The 20,730-nt window shown below is 43.6% G+C and overlaps 1 long non-coding RNA gene across 1 annotated transcript in view; it reads right to left on the bottom strand.

The window, feature by feature from the left end:
• The window catches only part of LOC132206615 (uncharacterized), a 53,912-nt gene extending 33,398 nt beyond the window's left edge, over positions 1 to 20,514 (bottom strand). The window contains exons 1-2 of the long non-coding RNA XR_009443051.1: positions 20,372 to 20,514; positions 18,868 to 18,984 (exon numbers count right to left, since the gene is read on the bottom strand). This is a non-coding gene — a long non-coding RNA (uncharacterized LOC132206615). The remainder of the gene's footprint in view (positions 1 to 18,867; positions 18,985 to 20,371) is intronic.
• Positions 20,515 to 20,730: the final 216 nt, after the last annotated feature.

The raw sequence follows: 20,730 nt of genomic DNA, 5'->3' as shown, positions 1-20,730 counted from the left end.
GGTGGATCCTTGTGTCACTGGGTCAGTAGATGTCCTGGTCTGCGCAAGTCTGCCTCCAAGTGAAGGATCATCAGAATGAGAATCCCCATTGTATACAGTAACCTGCTTCAAAATGCTTCCCTTCCAGTGGGTCAATGTCAGCTGAAGCTCTACAAGATCGAACTGGTAGTTATTGTAGGAAAAAACATTTTCAATTCTCAATCCTGTGCCCTCACTGGAGTCTGAGGGCATAATTGGATTACAGTCAGTCTCATGGTCAGTGTGGGAAAGGCTTGGATCTGAACTGAAGCTGGGCAGTAGATTAATGATTTGAGGTCCCTTAGTGTATAGGGCTCCTGAATCTGTCTCTAGCCCATTTTCTGAATGGACTTTTATCCCTATCTGAACCATCTTTGAATCGGCCTTGTCCATCTCTCCCCTGTCAATGGAATCCTTCAAAAAGGGTTCTGTGTTCTCTAAATAATTGAGGTTGCTAAGAAGGCCACTGTTATAGTGCAAACATCCTTCTGGCCTATGTGAAGCTGTCATCAAACCTTTCCTTGATGTTGACCGGCTTTCAAAGGTGACAGCTGATCTGTCAAACAAGGCTGGTGTCTGGAAGTTATAAAAGTGGCCAAGCTGGTAGAAGACAGCCAACACCTACACAGTGTGAAATGACTGATCTCTGCAATACCATCCGAATGTTCAATATCTATAGGATGGAGTTTCATGAAACCTTTAACTGCAAGGTTATTTATCTCAATTAAAAGCATCTAGATGATCACAGCAGGCTTCAGTTAAAACATAGAGTCAATTGTAACGTAGAATCCAATCCCAGGGCCAGAACTAAACAATTTAAACATTCTCCCCCTTGATTGGGAATCCCATCCAATTGTGGGGACTGCAGTTTTGTAAGAATGTCAAAGCCTTTGAGTGCAAAGAAAATTTACTAAAATGGTGTCAGGCAGGCGGGAATTCAATTATGTGGAGAGAGTGGAGATGTTGAAGTCCTCCTAACAGTAGAGAATGTTAAGGATAGAATTAATAGAGATGCTCAAAATACATGTATATGATAACTAACAAAGGAATATGAGGGGACAATGAGTTTTTTTATGCAGTGGATTGTTATGATCTGGAAGGCAGTAAATAAAAGGCAGTTCCAATTGAAACTTTAAAAATAGAATTGAATAAACACATGAAAGGAAAAGGAATGTGCAGGGTTATGGGAAAGGAAAAGGGAAACAGGACTGATTGGTGAGCTCTTTGAAAGAGCTGGCATAAGCATGATGGGTCAAATGGTCTCCTTCTTTTCTGCATGATTCAATGGATTCCTGGGCAGCCTGATAATTGGGTATAGCCTCAATGCCAAAAGCTAATCCATTTCATTTTACCTGAAAGGGGGCAAATGGTCTATACTTGTAGAGACGTTTGCAGGTAAAGAGATGGCTGGAAAATGAGAAGCCTTCAAAAATGAGATAATGATAATCCAGAGACAATATGCTCCTGTTAGGGTGAAGGGCAAGGCTACTAGATGTAGGGAATGCTGGATAACTAGGGAAAATGAGGTTTTGGTTAAGAATTTGGAGGAAACATATGTCAGGTATAAATATCAGAGACTGAGTGATTCCCTAGAAGAGCATAAAGGCAGTAGGAGTGTACTTAAGAGGGAAATCAGGAGGGGACATGAGATAGCTTTGGCAAATAGGGTAAAGGAGAATCCAAAGGGATTCTACAAATACATTAAGGACAAAAGGGTAACTAGGGAGAGAATAGAGCTCCTTAAGAATCAGCAAGGCCACCTATGTATGGAACCACAGGAGATAGGGGGGATACTAAACAAATATTTTGTGCCAGTGTTTACTGTGGAGAAGGATGTGGAACATAAAGAACATGGGGAGATAAACAGTAACATCTTGAAAAATGTCCATATTACAGAGGAAGAGGTGTTGGATGTCTTAAAATGCATAAAGATGGATAAATTCCTAGGACCTGATCAGGTGTACTCCAGAATTCTGTGGGAAGATAGGGAAGAGATTGTTGGGCCCCTTGCTGAGATATTTGTATCATATATTTGATAGCCACAGACAAGGTGCCGGAAGACTGGAGTTTGGCTAACATGGTGTCACTATTTAAGAAAGGTGGTGAGGAAAAGCCAGGGAACTACTGACCAGTGAGCCTGACATGGATTGTGGGCAAGGTGTTGGACGGAATCGTGTGGGGGTTAGGATTTACATGTATTTAGAAAGGCAAGGACTGATTAGGGATAGTCAACAGGGTTTGTGTGTGTGAAATCTTGCCTCACTAACTTGATTGAGTTTTCTGAAGAAGTAACAAATGGAATTGATGGGGGAAGAGTAGTGGATATGATCTATATGGACTTCAGTGAGGTGTTCAACAAGGTTCCTCATGTAGGCTGGTTAGCAAGGTTAGATCACACGAAATGGGGGGTTAGTAATTATTTGGATACTGAACTGGCATGAAGGTAGAAGACGCAGGGTAGTGGTGGCGGGTTGCTTCTCAGAACTGAGGTTTGTGACCAGCGGTGTGCCACAAAGATCAGTGCTGGATCCACTGCTTTTCATCATCTATATAAATTATTTGGGATATGAAATAGGAGTTGTGGTTCAGATGACACCAAAATTGGTGGTGTCGTGACAGTGAAGAAGGTTACCTCAGAGTACAATAGGATTTGATCAATTGGACCAATTGGCCAAGGAATGGCAGATGGAATTTAGATAAATGTGAGGTGCTGCATTTTGGAAAGGCAATCAGGGTGGGATTTATACACTTAATGGTAAGGTATGATGGAGTGTTGCTGAACAAAGAGATTTTGGAGTGCAGGATTATAGTTCCTTGAAAGTGGAGTTGCATATAGATAGGATAATGAAGTAGGCATTTGGTATTCTTGCCTTTATAGGTCAGTGCATTGAGTACAGGAGTTGGAAAGTCATATTGTAGCTGTTTAGAACATTGGTTAGGCCACTATTAGAATACTGCATGCAATTCCCATCTGCCAGCGGTAGGAGGGATATTGTGAAACTTGAAAGAGCTCAGAAAAGATTTACAAAGATGTTGCTAGGGTTGGAGGGTTTTATCCATAAGAAGAGGCTCGATAGACCGGGGTTATTTTTCCTGGAGCATCAGAGGCTGAGGGGTGACCTTATAGAGATTTATAAAATCATGAGGGGCATGGATTGGGTAAATAGACAAGGTCTTTTCCCCGGCTGGGGGAGTCCAAAACGAGAGGGCATAAGTTTAAGGTGAGAAGTGAAACATTTAAAGGGGACCTAAGGGGCCATTTTTTCATACAAAGGGTAGTGCGTGTATGAAATGAGCTGCCAGAGGAAGTGGTGGAGGCTGGTACAATTACAACATTTAAAAGGCATCTGGATCTGTACATGAATAGGAAGGGTTTAGAGGGATATGGGCCAAATGCTGGCAAATGGGACTAGATTAATTTAGGATATCTGGTTGGCGTGGATGAGTTGAACAGTAGGATCTGTTTCCAGGCTGTACAACTCTATGATTCTATGACTCCATGTCCGTAAAAGTTAAAGATTTTTCTCTATTTCTCTGCGGGCAGTGCTGAGAAATGCCTAACTGGTGTTTACATTCATCATGGACTTGCATCAGTTTTAAATTCACCTTACAACCCCCGTAGGAACAGAATTGTAGAGTCAACCACAGCATGGAAGGGGCCATTTGGACCAGTGAGTGACTGTCAGATCTCCTGAGGGCACTCCTGTCAGTTCCCTTCCCTTTCACTATCCCAATGGCCTCGCAAGTCTATTTCCCTCAAGTGCCCATCCAATTCCCTTTTGAAATCATTTGATGTGTCTGCTTCCACCATACTCAGAGTTCCAGGTTATTGCCACTAACTGGGTTAACAAAGAATAGCTCTTCTACATATATCCCTCTATCTCCGATCCAAGCCTTAATTATTCAAGGGCTGGGGGACAAAGATTTAAGTTAACATGAAGACCCCTACTTTGACGTCTTTTACAGATATCTCCTAATGTTGAACACCACTGTCAAATCTACCCTCAACCTTCCCATGTTCCAAGGAGAACTTCTACAAGTTAATCTTGCAGCGAAGATTCTTAATCTCTGGAACAATTCTAGTAAAATTATTTTGCACTCTCAACACATCCTTCCTAAAACATAGTGACTAGAACTTGTCATAATGCTGAAGTTGTGGTGACCAATTGAAAGTAAAACAAAGAAAGAAGGGCAGCTTATCATGATTCTATTATGGCCCAGGTCCATGTCACTAAGATGTATTTCAATGTGGCAGTAATTCAAATTAAAAACAAGTATTTACCCGGTGAATTGAGGGCTTCATGTTTAACACTTTTCTTACTAATAGTCACCTGGTAGTACAGAATTTGAGTATTCCTGAGAAAAGGAACACATAGTTGAAGTTTTTCATTGTGCCCTCATCAGGACAGACTCACAAGAATGCCAAATTTCCAAGCAAGTAACAACATACACTGCATGAGAAAAGGGTGCTGATTCATTGGCAAGCTGACTCTGATTGGTTGAGGCATTGCCATGGAAATTAACCAAAGAATAATACATGCACAGGAACTGGCCCTTCAGCCCACTGAGACAATGCCGACACATGATGCCTTTCTGAACTAAGAGCCTATGCCCCTACTCGGCCAGTATCCCTCTATTCCCTGCCTATTCATATTCCTGTTAAGATGCCTCTTAAACATTGCTATTGTAGCTGTCTCCACCACCTTCTTTCGAAGTACATTCTAGCCACTTACCAGCCTCTGTGTGAAAAACCTTGTATCTCACACCTCCTTTAAACTTATCTCCTTTAACTTGAAACTGATGTTCCCTAGTCATTGACATTTCTACTCAGGGTAAATGACTCTGACTGCCAATACCTGTCATAAATTTGTAAACTATCAGGAAACATTAAACGTTCTGTCCCATGAATGATTTTAAAAATATCACACCGGACATTGGTCAGGCCACTTTTGGAATACTGCATTCAATTCTGGTCTCCCTGCTATAGGAAAGATGCAGTTAAACCTGGGAGGGTTCAGAAAAGATTTTACAAGGATGTTGCCAGGGTTGGAAGGTTTGAGCAACAGGGAGAGGCTGAACAGTCATGGGCTATTTTCCCTGGAGTGTTGGAGGCTGAGAGGTGACCTTAAGTAGTTTGTAAAATCATGAGGGGTATGGATAGGGTGAATATCAAAGTCTTTTCCCCAGGGTAGGGGAGACCAAAACTAAAGGGCATAGGTCTAAGGTGAGAGGGGAAAGATTTAAAAGGGACCTAAGGGGCAACTTTTTCACACAGAGGGTGGTGTGTGTATGGAATGAGCTGCAGACGCTGGTACAATTACAACATTTAAATTACAACAATTAAAAGGCATCTGTATATGTATATAACTAGGAAGAGTTTAGAGGGATATGGGCCAAATGGTGGCAAATGGGACTAGATTAATTTAGGATATCTGGTTGGCATGGACTAGTTGGATGGAAGAGATAATGGGAACTGCAGATGCTGGAGAATCCAAGGTAACAAAGTGTAGAGCTGGATGAACACAGCAGGCCAGGCAGCTTCTTAGGAGCAGAAAAGCTGACATTTCAGGCCTAGACCCTTCATCAGAAATGGGGAAGGGGAAGGGGGTTCTGAAATAAATAGGGAGAGAGGGGGAAGCGGATCAAAAATGGATACAGGAGAAGGTGGAGAGGAGAAAGACAGGTCAAAGAGGCGGGGATGGAGCCAGTAGAAGTGAGTATAGGTGGGGAGGTAGGGAGGAGATAGGTCAGTCCAGGGAAGATGGGCAGGTCAAGGGAGGAGCGGGATGAGGTTAGTAGGTAGGAAATGGAGGTGCAGCTTGAGGTGGGAGGAGGGGATAGGTGAGAGGAAGAACAGGTTAGGGAGGTGGGGACGAGCTGGGCTGGTTTTGTGATGCAGTGGGGGGAGGGGATGAGCGGGGCTGTTTTTGGGATGCAGTGGGGGAAGGGGATATTTTGAAGCTTGTGAAGTCCACATTGATACCATTGGGCTGCAGGGTTCCCAAGCGGAATATGAGTTGCTGTTCCTGCAACCTTCGGGTGGCATCATTATGGCACTGCAGGAGGCCCAGGATGGACATGTCGTCTAAGGAATGGGAGGGGGAGTTAAAATGGTTCGCGACTGAGAAGTGCAGTTGTTTGTTGCGAAACGAGCAGAGGTGTTCTGCAAAGCAGTCCCCAAGCCTCCGCCTGGTTTCCCCAATGTAGAGGTAGCCACAACGGGCACAGTGGATGCAATATACCACATTGGCAGATGTGCAGGTGAACATCTGCTTGATATGGAAAGTCATCTTGGGGCCTGAGATGGAAGAGTCTGTTTCCATGCAGTACATCTCTATGACTATGACTGTTAATAATCAGACAATCAAGAACATCAGTGAGGAACTGTGGAAATGAGTGAACGTCAGTGAAAGTCAGAATGGGTGAGAATCAGAGAATGACGAGAATGAATGAGTGGGAGTGAGGATCAGGGAGAATCTGAGGAGATAAAAATAGAGTCAAGGAGAACCAGTGAGCATTAGTGAGAAGGAATCAATGAGTCATTAAGAATCAGAGATTAGGTGAGAGACCATTGTGTGGTGCCTCAGACCAGCAGGCCTGGGTTCAAGACCCCACTGCAGTAGAGATGTGTAACAACAGATCTGTAATAGGTTGATTAGGTAAAAAAAAAGGTCAGATGTTGGGTGAGATGGAAACACGTAAGAAGCTAGGTTCCTTCAGGAGAAAAGGAGGAGGCAATGAAAGCCTTTGAAACGGGAGGGAAAATGCTTTGATGAATAAATAATTGATGGAGGGAGTTTCTCACTCAGGCTGGTTCTGGCACTGATCCCTTTGATCTTCGGTGAACCTTCCTTTTGCCTGGGGCGGGGCGCTTTCGAGTCCTGCTGGCAGATAGAGGCCGTTGGGGAGAAGCTTTTGGTTTGAATCCATTAGGATTGGGGGGGTGGTGAATGTGCGGGGGAAGGAACGTTAGCCACTGTTACTGAAAAAGTAAATGTCTCCAATGCATCAGTCTAGAGATAGAGAGATAGTAGGAACTGCAGATGCTGGAGAATCTGAGATAACAAGATGTGGGGCTGGATGAACACAGCAGGCCAAGCAGCATCAGAGGAGCAGGAAGGCTGACGTTTCGGGCCTAGACCCTTCTTCAGAAATGGTCGAGGAGGTGGGATGAGGCTAATAGGTAGGAAATGGGGTGGGGCTTGAGGTGGGAGTGGGCGATAGATGGGAGGACAGGTTCGGGAGGCAGGGACAAGCTGGGCTGGTTTTGGGATGCAGTGGGTGGAGGGGAGATTTTGAAGCTTGTGAAGTCCACATTGATACCATTGGGCTGCGGGATTCCCTAGCGAAGTATGAGATGCTGTTCCTGCAACCTTCGGGTGGCATCATTGTGGCACTGCAGGAGGCCCAGGATGGACATGTTGTCTAAGGAATGGGAGGGGGAGTGGAAATGCTTCGCAATTGGGAGGTGCAGTTGTTTAGTGCGAACCGAGCGTAGATGTTGTGGAACACCAATTCTTGGTTCGCAACAAACAACTGCACCTCCCAGTCACAAAGCATTTCCACTCCCCCTCCCATTCCTTATACGACATGTCCATCCTGGGCCTCCTGCAGTGCCACAACGATGCCACCCGAAGGTTGCAGGAACAGCAACTCATATTCCGCTTGGGAACCCTGCAACCCAATGGTATCAATGTGGATTTCACCAGCTTCAAAATATCCCCTTCCCCAACCGTATCCCAAATCCAGCCCAGCTTGTCCCCGCCTCCCTAACTTATCCTTCCTCCTTCCTATCCCCTCCTCCCACCTCAAGCCCCACCCCCATCTCCTACCTATTAGCGTCATCCCGCTTCCTTGACCTGTCCGTCCTTCCTGGACTGACCTATCCCCTCCCTAACTCCCCACCTACACTCACCTTTACTGGCCCCACCCCCTCTTCTCTGACCTGTCTGTCTCCTCTCCACCTATCTTCTCCTTTATCCATCTTCTATCTGCCTCTCCCTCTTGCCCTATTTATTTCAGAATCCCCTTCCCCTCCCCCATTCCTGAAGAAGGGTCTAGGCCCGAAACATCAGCCTTCCTGCTCCTCTGATGCTGCTGGGCCTGCTGGGTTCATCCAGCTCTATACCTTGTTATATTAGAGATAGAGACAATTCACTTCTGGGGATGTGAACCATGTAGCATGATAACAGCCATTTAACCCATCTGTGTTGGCTCTTTGAACATCACTCCCACTTCACTGCCCAGGTGGAGGCGAAGGTCACATGCTTTTGGAGTTACTAACCTGCCATGGATATGTAGGAACAATTTACGGTGTAATAAATCAACCAGAGTTGCTGTGTTTTGACCCAGGTCATCTAGTGCTGAAGTAGGAATACTACCCACTGTGCCACAAGACTGCCCCCTCGTGGCTCTACAAGGTTTTTCCCACCAATTTCTCTTGGAAGACTTCCAATGAGTAAAGGCAAAATATTGCCGGTAACTGGAAACCTCAAACAAACACAGAGAATGCTGGAGAAACTCAGCAGGTCTGGCAGTATCTGTGGAGAGAGAAGCAGAAGTAACGTGGAAAGTGGAGTGTAAAACAGTACATGACAAGTACGAGTCCTCTGGCTTACCATGTCTGTGCTGAACATGATGCAATTCTTACTAATCCCATCGACCTGCACATGGTTGGTATCCCTTTATTTGCTGCCTGTTCTTTTGCCTGTCTAAATGCCTCCTAAGCGTTGCTATCATCTCTTCTTTGGTGGCACATTCCAGACTGTGTGACAAAAATAGCCTGGTACATCTCCTTTAAACTTTCCCTGTCTAATCTTAAACCTTTGTGACCAGGGAACTGGTTGTCCTGCTCGACAGGCAGGTACAGAGTCAGGAATGTTTCCTCCTCCAAGATCAACAACAGAAGTCACCACGCAGGTTAAAGCAGAGTCAGCCATTTGGAGGAATGCCCAGCCCTGTGGGAAAAAAGCTCAGTGTCGTTTTCCACTCACCAGAATGAGTGCCACCACCTTCTTTCTCTGATACCTCACACTCCACACTATCTCTATTACTGCACTCACCTCCCATCAAAAGCCATGCTCTACCATTCTTGCTACTACCCACAATATCTTCCTTCACTCACTTTCACACACCCCAGCCCGTGATACCACTAACTCTGCATAGTCTCTGCACTAACTGTTCTCATCTCACGATCCAGCACTTGGCCAATAGCATTGCATGTCTTGGCATTGCAAGGGCACATCTAAATACTCCATCAATGTTATGAGGGTTCCTGCCTCTACCATCCTTACAGGCAGTGAGTTCCACCCTCTGGGTGAAAAGGATTTTCCCGAGGACTCCCCTAAACCTTCTGCCACTTACCTTATATCGATGCCTCCTGGTCATTGACCCCTCCATCAATGGAAAAGTTTCTTCCTGTCTATCTTTTCTATGCCCCTCATAACTTTAAACATCTCAATCATGTCCCCTCTCAATGTCCTCTGCTCTGAGGAAAACTGTCCCAGTCTTCATAAGCGAAACTCTCCAGCCCAGCCACAATCTAGTAAATCTCTTCTGCACCCTTTCCAGTGTTATCACATCCCTCTTTATAATGTGGATTCCTGACCGGCACATAATAAGCTAGGTGTAGCCTAACCAACATTTTATACAGTTCCAACATAATCTCCCTGCTTTTAAACTGTAAGCTTTAACTGGTAAAGGCAAGTATCCCATATGCCTTCTTGATCATTTTATCCATCTGCCCTGTTATCTTAAAGGACCAGTGTATGCGCACATGAAGGTCTTTCTGATCATCAGTGCTTCCCAGGGTCCTGTCATTTATCATGCATTCCCTCGCCTTCTACCGAAGTGCCACACCTCATGTTTATCTGGATTGAGTTCCATTTCCCACTAATCAGACCATGTTACCAGCCTGTCTGTATTTCCTTGTAATCCAAGGCTACTCGCCTCACTACTTACCACCCCACCATTTTTTGTCTGCAAATATACTGATAAGCCCTCATAAATTCATTGAGGCCTCTTCTGGATTACTGTGTCCAATTCTGGTCATTCTGTTATGGGAAGAATATTATTAAGCTGGAAGGGGTTGAGCAGAGATATATTAGGGTGTTGCTGGGAATGGGGGATTTGCGTTATAAGGAGAGGCTGGTGTGGGGCTGGATGAACACGGCGGGCCGGGCAGAATCTCGGGAGCACGGGGGTTGACATTTCGGGCCCAGGCCCTTCTTTGGAGAGGGGGGTGGGGAGATGGTTCTGGAATAAATAGGGAGAGAGGGGGAGGCGGACCAAAGATGGGGAGAAAAGAAGATAGGTGGAGAGGAGAGTATAGGTGAGGAGGTAGGGAGGGGATAGGTCAGTCTGGGGAAGACGGACAGGTCAAGGAGGTGGGATGAGGTAGTAGGTAGGAACTGGAGGTGCGGCTTGAGGTGGGAGGAAGGGATAGGTGAGAGGAAGAACAGGTTAAGGAAGCGGAGACAGGCTGGACTGGTTTTGGGATGCAGTGGGGGGAGGGGACGAGCTAGGCTGGTTTTGTGATGCAGTGGGGGGAGGGGAAGAACTGGGCTGGTTTCGGGATGCAGTGGGGGAAGGGGAGATTTTGAAGCTGGTGAGGTCCACATTGATACCATTGGGCTGCAGGGTTCCCAAGCGGAATATGAGTTGCTGTTCATGCAACCTTCGGGTGGCATCATTGTGGCACTACAGGAGGCCCATGATGGACATGTCGTCTAAAGAATGGGAGCAGTATATCACGACACTGTTTGCAGTATAAAATTTAGTCTCCTGTCTCTTTGACCAATCTATTTGTCCTCTTGAAGTTATCACTCTTCTCACCATTCATAACCGTACCAATTTTATGCTATCTGCAGATTTTAAGTTGAGATGATCTTATGTGCTGTACAGTGATCAGGTAGGACTAGAGATAGAAGGGAAAAATAGAGTCAAGAGGAGGCTGCAGATCTGAGAGGGTATAAATCAGGGTTGGAGAATGACAAGAAATGAGAGATTAAAGGGATTAAGGATTGATGAAAAACGGACGGGGTGAGGGATGCTCCTCTGATGAGGGGTCTGTGCCCGGGGCGCCGGCTTTTGTGCTCCTGGGATGCTGCTTGGCCTGCTGTGTTCATCCAGCTTCACACTTTGTTATCTTGGATTCTCCAGCGTCTGCAGTTCCCATTCTCTCTGAATGTGTCTGGTTGTGGGGAAAGCGTGGTGGGCGCATCTAATTTCCTAGGATATGCATCAATGCTCTGTGGGTTATGAAAGAAAGCATTTTCTCTCAGAAAAGGCTGAAGTTAGAACCAGTGAATCAGTAGTTATTTCATTGTTCAGTAGGAGGGGATGGTGGAAGATCAAGCAAAGAATGGAACTGCAGATAAACATACAAGAAACAGGATATCAGTGGGGCATGTTGTCTACACTTATCTGGGAGTAAGAGCAATGAGCCACTGTCACAGATCTGCTGAATTCAAAAAGAAACTAACAACCTGTGACATCAAAACAAAGTTGTAAGCTGCCTGTTTCTAAGGAGCTAAGTTAATTAGAGCTGAATGGTGAATAATTTTATTTTCTGCATGCTAGTCTCAAGTTTAAAGTAAATTGTCATATGGTCACACCTTAGTAGGACTGGGCTAAAATCCGCAATGGATGACTTGCTGGTGCTGTTGTTGATGTCTCTAGCTTTTCAGGGGTTGAGAACTTGAGAAAGAATTTAGATATAATAAAATCAAAGCTGTTCGATGATAATGGAATAGTGTAGTGTAGGTTAGAAGGGCTTCAGATTGATTTCACAGGTCGGTGAAATATCGAGGGCCGAAGGGTCGGTACTGCACTGTAATGTTCTATGTTCTATGTTCTATATAAGATGGGACTTGTTCATTACAGCATAGAAAGTTGGGGGTAACTTTATAGAGATTTTTAAAATAATGTGGGCTTAGATATGATGAATGGCAGGTATCTTTTCCCTAGAGTGGGCGATTTCATGAACGGAGGCATTTTTAAAATGTGAGATGAGAAGGTTTTTAAAAAGACACGAGGGGAAGTGTTTTTACACAGAGAGAGGTTCATGTGTGGAATGAACTTCCAGAGGAAGAGGTGGATGTAGGTACAATTTCAACATTTAAAATATGTTTAGATAACTACATGAATAAGAAATATTTAGAGGCATATGAGTCCAGTGCAGGCAGGTGAGTCTCATTTAGTTTGGGATTATGGTCAGCATGAAATAGTTGGGTTGAAGGGTCTGTTTCTGTGCTGTATGACTCTATGACTCTGTAAACCATTTATACAAACCACAAACAACAAGGGCCTCGACAGTGATTCCTGTGGGACCCTACCGGACAAAGATTTATAGCTGGAAAAGCACCCCCCAATCATCATACTTTTCTTCCTCTTACTCATCCAATTGTGAATCTAAGTTACCAAATTTCCTTTGATCTCATCAAGTCTTTGCTGTCAGTCTCCCATGCAGGACCTTATCAAAAGTCTTGCTGAAGTCCAAGGAGACCATATCAAAAGGATTGTCTTCATCTCGACACCTGGTCACCTCTCTGAAAAATCCAGTCAAATTGATTGTGGCAATAAGACAGGAACAGGATACTGATTGTGGATGATCAGCCATGATCATAATGAATGGTGGTGCTGGCTCGAAGGGCCAAATGGCCTACTCCAGCACCTATTGACTATTGTCTATTGTTTATTGGTCGTATATGACCTGCACTATTCTCTCATATTTTCTGCACTAACTGTTCTAATCTCACGATCCAGCACTTGGCCAATAGCATTGCATGTCTTGGCATTGCAAGGGCACATCTAAATACTCCATCAATGTTATGAGGGTTTCTGCTTCTACCATCCTTACAGGCAGTGAGTTCCACCCTCTGGATGAAAAGGATTTTCCTCAGGACTCCCCTAAACCTTCTGCCACTTACCTTATATCGATGCCTCCTGGTCATTGACCCCTCCATCAATGGAAAAGTTTCTTCCTGTCTATCTTTTCTATGCCCCTCATAACTTTAAACATCTCAATCATGTCCCCTCTCAATGTCCTCTGCTCTGAGGAAAACTGTCCTAGTTTTCATCAGCGAAACTCTCCAGCCCAGCCACAATCTAGTAAATCTCTTCTGCACCCTTTCCAGTGTTATCACATCCCTCTTTATAATGTGGATTCCTGACCGGCACATAATAAGCTAGGTGTAGCCTAACCAACATTTTATACAGTTCCAACATAATCTCCCTGCTTTTAAACTGTAAGCTTTAACTGGTAAGCTTTAACTGGTAAAGGCAAGTATCCCATATGCCTTCTTGATCATTTTATCCATCTGTCCTGTTATCTTAAGGGACCAGTGTATGCGCACATGAAGGTCCTTCTGATCATCAGTGCTTCCCAGGGTCCTGTCATTTATCATGCATTCCCTCGCCTTCTACCGAAGTGCCACACCTCATGTTTGTCTGGATTGAGTTCCATTTCCCACTAATCATACCATGTTACCAGCCTGTCTGTATTTCCTTGTAATCCAAGGCTACTCGCCTCACTACTTATCACCCCACCATTTTTTGTCTGCAAATATACTGATAAGCCCTCATAAATTCATTGAGGCCTCTTCTAGATTACTGTGTCCAATTCTGGTCATTCTGTTATGAGAAGGATATTATTAAGCTGGAAGGGGTTGAGCAGAGATATATTAGGGTGTTGCTGGGAATGGGGGATTTGAGTTATAAGGAGAGGCTGGAGATAAGATGGGACTTTTTCATTACAGCATAGAAAGTTGAGGGGTAACTTTATAGAGATTTTTAAAATAATGTGGGCTTAGATATGGTGAATGGCAGGTATCTTTTCCCTAGAGTGGGCGATTTCAAGAATGGGGGCATTTTTAAAATGTGAGATGAGAAAGTTTTAAAAAAGACACGAGCGGAAGCGTTTTTACACAGAGAGAGGTTCATGTGTGGAATGAACTTCCAGAGGAAGAGGTGGATGTAGGTACAATTTCAACATTTAAAATCTGTCTAGATAACTACATGAATAAGAAATATTTCGAGGGATATGAGCCCAGCGCAGGCAGGTGAGACTAGTTTAGTTTGGGATTATGGTCAGCATGAACTGGTTGGCTTGAAGGGTCTGTTTCTGTGCTGTATGACTCTATGACTCTGTAAACCATTTATACAAACCACAAACAACAAGGGCCTCAACAGTGATTCCTGTGGGACCCCACCGGACAAAGATTTATAGCTGGAAAAGCACCCTTCAATCATCACACTTTTCTTCCTCTTACTCATCCAATTGTGAATCTAAGTTACCAAATTTCCTTTGATCTCATCAAGTCTTTGCTGTCAGTCTCCCATGCAGGACCTTATCAAAAGTCTTGCTGAAGTCCAAGGAGACCATATCAAAAGGATTGTCTTCATCTCGACACCTGGTCACCTCTCTGAAAAATCCAGTCAAATTGATTGTGGCAATAAGACAGGAACAGGATACTGATTGTGGATGATCAGCCATGATCATAATGAATGGTGGTGCTGGCTCGAAGGGCCAAATGGCCTACTCCAGCACCTATTGACTATTGTCTATTGTTTATTGGTCGTATATGACCTGCACTATTCTCTCATATTTTCTGCACTAACTGTTCTAATCTCACGATCCAGCACTTGGCCAATAGCATTGCATGTCTTGGCATTGCAAGGGCACATCTAAATACTCCATCAATGTTATGAGGGTTTCTGCTTCTACCATCCTTACAGGCAGTGAGTTCCACCCTCTGGATGAAAAGGATTTTCCTCAGGACTCCCCTAAACCTTCTGCCACTTACCTTATATCGATGCCTCCTGGTCATTGACCCCTCCATCAATGGAAAAGTTTCTTCCTGTCTATCTTTTCTATGCCCCTCATAACTTTAAACATCTCAATCATGTCCCCTCTCAATGTCCTCTGCTCTGAGGAAAACTGTCCTAGTTTTCATCAGCGAAACTCTCCAGCCCAGCCACAATCTAGTAAATCTCTTCTGCACCCTTTCCAGTGTTATCACATCCCTCTTTATAATGTGGATTCCTGACCGGCACATAATAAGCTAGGTGTAGCCTAACCAACATTTTATACAGTTCCAACATAATCTCCCTGCTTTTAAACTGTAAGCTTTAACTGGTAAGCTTTAACTGGTAAAGGCAAGTATCCCATATGCCTTCTTGATCATTTTATCCATCTGTCCTGTTATCTTAAGGGACCGGTGTATGCGCACATGAAGGTCCTTCTGATCATCAGTGCTTCCCAGGGTCCTGTCATTTATCATGCATTCCCTCGCCTTCTACCGAAGTGCCACACCTCATGTTTGTCTGGATTGAGTTCCATTTCCCACTAATCATACCATGTTACCAGCCTGTCTGTATTTCCTTGTAATCCAAGGCTACTCGCCTCACTACTTATCACCCCACCATTTTTTGTCTGCAAATATACTGATAAGCCCTCATAAATTCATTGAGGCCTCTTCTAGATTACTGTGTCCAATTCTGGTCATTCTGTTATGAGAAGGATATTATTAAGCTGGAAGGGGTTGAGCAGAGATATATTAGGGTGTTGCTGGGAATGGGGGATTTGAGTTATAAGGAGAGGCTGGAGATAAGATGGGACTTTTTCATTACAGCATAGAAAGTTGAGGGGTAACTTTATAGAGATTTTTAAAATAATGTGGGCTTAGATATGGTGAATGGCAGGTATCTTTTCCCTAGAGTGGGCGATTTCAAGAATGGGGGCATTTTTAAAATGTGAGATGAGAAAGTTTTAAAAAAGACACGAGCGGAAGCGTTTTTACACAGGGAGAGGTTCATGTGTGGAATGAACTTCCAGAGGAAGAGGTGGATGTAGGTACAATTTCAACATTTAAAATCTGTCTAGATAACTACATGAATAAGAAATATTTCGAGGGATATGAGCCCAGCGCAGGCAGGTGAGACTAGTTTAGTTTGGGATTATGGTCAGCATGAACTGGTTGGCTTGAAGGGTCTGTTTCTGTGCTGTATGACTCTATGACTCTGTAAACCATTTATACAAACCACAAACAACAAGGACCTCAACAGTGATTCCTGTGGGACCCCACCGGACAAAGATTTATAGCTGGAAAAGCACCCTTCAATCATCACACTTTTCTTCCTCTTACTCATCCAATTGTGAATCTAAGTTACCAAATTTCCTTTGAGCTCATCAAGTCTTTGCTGTCAGTCTCCCATGCAGGACCTTATCAAAAGTCTTGCTGACGTCCAAGGGGACCATATCAAAAGCATTGTCTTCATCTCAACACCTAGTCACCTGTCTGAAAAATCCACTCAAGTTGGTTGTATATGATCTCCCCTCAACAAAACCACGCTGACTGTTCTTGCTGAATCCCTGCCTCTACAAATGCAGATTAATTCTGTCCCTCAGAATTACTTCCGATAGTTTCCCCACCATCGAGGTTAGACTGACCGGTCTGTGGTTTCCCGGTTTATCCCTTGCTCCCTTTTTGAATAACGGCACCAGCGTGGCTGTCCTCCAATCCTGTCCTGTGGCCAGAGAGGAATTGAAAATGTTTGGAAGTGGCCCTGTTACTTCCTTCCTCGGTTTTCTCAACAACTTATGATACATTTCATCTAGCCCTAAAAGCTTATTTACTTTTAAGCCTGCCAGACCACTCACAACTGCCTATGCTAATTTTTAAGACTGTATCACAGACCTCTCCCTGATTGCTATTCTTATATTGTGGCTGTCACTAGTGAATACCGACCTGAAGGATTCATTTCGAACCCGAACTATGTCCTCTGGCTCCAGACACAAATTACCGCTGTGGTTCTTACTGGGCCATCCTCTTTCCCTCATTACACTTTAAGCTTTACTACACTTGTAAAACAATGTAGAATTTTCGTCCATTCCTCCTGCATTTTTATATCCCCTTTTAGCATCCTAATCTTCCTTTTAAGTTCTCTCTTGCACATTCTATACTCCTGTCAGGTTTTGGGCCTATGTGTTTATCATAAGCTTCTCTTTTTCTCATAATCCAATGCTGCGTATCCCTCAAAATCCAGAGCTCACAGGATTTGATGGTCCCACCCATTCTCTTTACTGTAACATGTTGGCCCTGTATTCTCCATTTTTTTTCTTGAATGCATCCCCACCATTCCAAACAGGTTTACCTGAAAGTATCTTGCCAAATTGTACCTAATTTTGCAAAAAACAGCTTTCCCCCAGACTGAAACTTTAATTTCAGGCCCATCCTTATCTTACTGTTTCAAATCCAGTCTGACTTCTTCAGAATTCCTAATGAAGTTGCTAATGAATCAACTACTAATAAATCTGCTTCCTCCACCCTTTCAGGTGCTACAATGCAGGTCAAAACAACTCCTGTGCTGAAATGAAAAAGCAGGTCACGGGCTCTAACCAGTGAAACATTGAAGTGCAAGTGGAACCTTGACCTTGAATATACCACACAGAGAAATGAGTGCCTTCTAAAGTACCAGATTAGCACAGTCAGCCTTGTCGTATGGATGGATTTGCACTTGGAAAGGGGACGAAAGATTGTTAGGGGTATACAGAAATGTAGAGTTGAAGTTAGAACCAGATCAACCATGATTTTATTGAATGGTGGGGCAGGCACAAAGGACCGTGTGGCCAACTCTTGTTCATGGTTTGCATGTCCTTTGACTGAAAATGGTTCAGCCTTAGGACAGTGCCTTCCAAATATTTTCCAAAGGTGTCCCCTTTTTGATGCTGGAAACTATCCTGACCCCTCAGTGACCCATAGGGACGGGGTGGAGATGATCAAATACTACAAGGAGGAAGGGGTCACTTAGTGCTGTGTCAGACCTTGTAATCTCATAGTTTCAGCTCGTGACCCCATCTTTGGGAAGCCCTGCCTTAGAAAGCTAAAGCAAGTTTTGTTATTTGAGGTTTTGAAGAGTGCCTAAGTGATATAGGTATTAGAGTAGACTCTCCAACTGGGAGAATTGCAGTTCTGGAAATCTTTCTGGTGTTCGGAAGTGTAGACCTTTTAAAATTAAAAAAACCCACCTGTTTTTGCAGTGTGCTTTCAGAGAGAATTGGGTTTGAAGCCACCTAAGGTTGGGGTGGCTCAGTGGTTGGCATTGCTGTCTCATGATCGTAGGGACCTGAGTTCAACTCCATCCTTGGGTGACTGTCTGTGTGGAGTCAGCACGTTCTCCCAGTATCTGTGTGGGTTTCCTCCAGGTGCTCTGGATTCCTCCCACAGTTCAAAGATGCGCAGATTGGATGGCCTGCCCATAGTGTGCAGGCTAGGTAGATTTGCCATGGGGACTACAGAGATGGGTGGGATGCTCTTCAGAGAGTAGTGTGGACTCAATGGTCTGGAGCTGTTAAATTCATTGATATAGTTATTCAGCAGAGAGGCCTGAATATCAATAGATCAGCAATCTCATTTGGAGAGTTTTACTCCCAGCCGAATTATTCATGTTAAGCCATCACGAAAAGGTTACATTACATCTAAAGAAGAGATAGTGTATTTGCAGAACTTGTTTGGTTAATTGAAGTTTTATGCACCCAGGTAAGATCAAATACCAAAGTTAACATATTGCATTCAGTGACCCTTCCTCAGAACTGAAAAGGGGTCACTGAACCTGAAACATTAACTCTGATTTCTCTCCACAGATGTTGCCGGACATGCTGAGCCTTTACAGCAATTTCTGATTTCGTTTCTGATTCCCAACATCTGTTTTTATAAGACCAGATGCCAGTTTTTTGATGTTCTGTAACAAAGTATTACGATGAAACACTATGAAGTGGAGCACTTTTCAAACACAAGCAAAATAATTCTAAAATGAAAAATGGATAAATGTATACTCAGGTTTCCATACTTGCGTGATTCAAAGAATTACCCATTTTTAATGAAGTTCACATGCCAATCTTCCTGATGGGTTTCTAAGTGCTGCTGGTTTCATAATATTTTTGGTTGCCAAATATGGCTCAGGCTGCTAAGAAAACAAAATGGTTATCAAAAATACATTAGTTCTGAAAATGCTAGTTTTGGCAGAAGTATTGGTAAGGGGATTCTATTTGTCAAATTCTTTAGGAAAATTCTGTACAAAGGATATGATGAAGATCATTTTTCTACAGCATAGTGCTAAACTAATTAATGTTTGTAGGACAATGTACACTGTACAACAAGAAGTTCCAAATTGGCCTTGCTCTTTTGAAACAACTGTTGGAGAGAATGGAAAAGTTCTAAGATCAAATAGGCTGATGTAAGTCATCATTTACTAGTTGTTTAACAAAAAAGAAGCAGTTCTACAAATAAATTATTTGGGTCTTAGAGGCATCTTATAATGCAATCCTGTACACAACCTGGAAATTAATTCTTTTATTTGTTTGAAATACTGTGTACATTAAATGTTAAATTTTATTTTAAAAGCAAGAAGGAAGCCTGTCAATTGTATCAATTAAGTTTATGTAATTAAATATAGGTGAAGGGCATTGATTGTTTATATGTGTTCCTGTAACTAACTGAACACTTACTTACATAGGAGGAGCATAGAGTCAGGAAATATATACCTGTAATATTACAGTTTGTGAATAAATCTATTCCATGTAAAGACTGAGTCAGATTTCTTCCTTGACTCACAGAATCCCTATTGTGTGGAAGCAGGCCATTTGGCCCATAATGATCCTCCTGAGCATCCAACCCAGACCCAACCCCCGAATCTATCCCTGTAACCCCACATTTCCCATGGCTAATCCACCTTGCTGTGGATGCTTTAGCATAGCCAATCCACCTACCCTGCACATCTTTGGACTGTGGGAGGAAACTGGAGCACCTGGAGGAAACCCACACAGACAGTGGGAAAACGTGCAAACTGCATACAGACAGTTGCCTGAGGGTGGAATTGAACCCATGTCTCTGGCACTGTGAGGCAGCAGTGCTAAGTACTGAGCCACCATGCTGCCCCAAAGGGCATCAAAATAATATTCTTTTTATTACTGATGGCACTTGGTGCAAATGATTGGTTAAAGAGGAGTATAGAGCAGATGAATGAATAACTGAAAGATGAAGTGGAAGACGGGGTTTTTGATTCCTAAAATATTGGTATAAATCCTGCGGGAGATGGGACCTGTACTGATGTATGGGTTGCACCTGAACAGACCTGGGACCAATTTTCTTGCTGTTGCGATGATTTGCTACAGCTATTTAAACTAATTTGACAGAGATAGGGAAGCAGGAGGCGATATAAAGTAGGAAGATAAAAATGCACAGAGAATTGAAAGAAACAAATAACTCTGGAGTAGGATATAGTAAGGTGGAGTCAGAGTACTAGGAAAGAAATAACGTTGAGGAGGCAAACAGGACACATATGGCTCACTTACCCATAAAGTGCAGCTCACTCCTTGTGTTGCAAAGCCATTACGTTGTACATTGGTGGGAGGCAACAAGCCTCTGCCACAAAAAGCTTCACAGAAGGAGAGATGGGAGAACAAACAGCAATACTGGGAGGGAAAAGGTTTATATAAACAAGTATCAAGACTTCATTTCTGCTCAACTCCTTCGCCTTGCAAGTCCATGATTGGTTTAGTCATTACTGGAGTGCCATTGTGACGTAGGGCTGTATGAGCCAGTCAGTGCTATCTTGGAGCACTCCAGCCTCCTAACCCACCATTTTGTTCTGACCTGTAGACTCTGTCTGGAAAGGGAGAATTTCTGGTCAAAGTTTAACATACAGTAGAGA

Source organism: Stegostoma tigrinum, chromosome 39 (genome assembly GCF_030684315.1).
Source record: "Stegostoma tigrinum isolate sSteTig4 chromosome 39, sSteTig4.hap1, whole genome shotgun sequence".
In the NCBI taxonomy this organism is placed as follows: Eukaryota; Metazoa; Chordata; class Chondrichthyes; order Orectolobiformes; family Stegostomatidae; genus Stegostoma; species Stegostoma tigrinum.
This window is presented reverse-complemented; position numbering and strand designations above follow the sequence as displayed.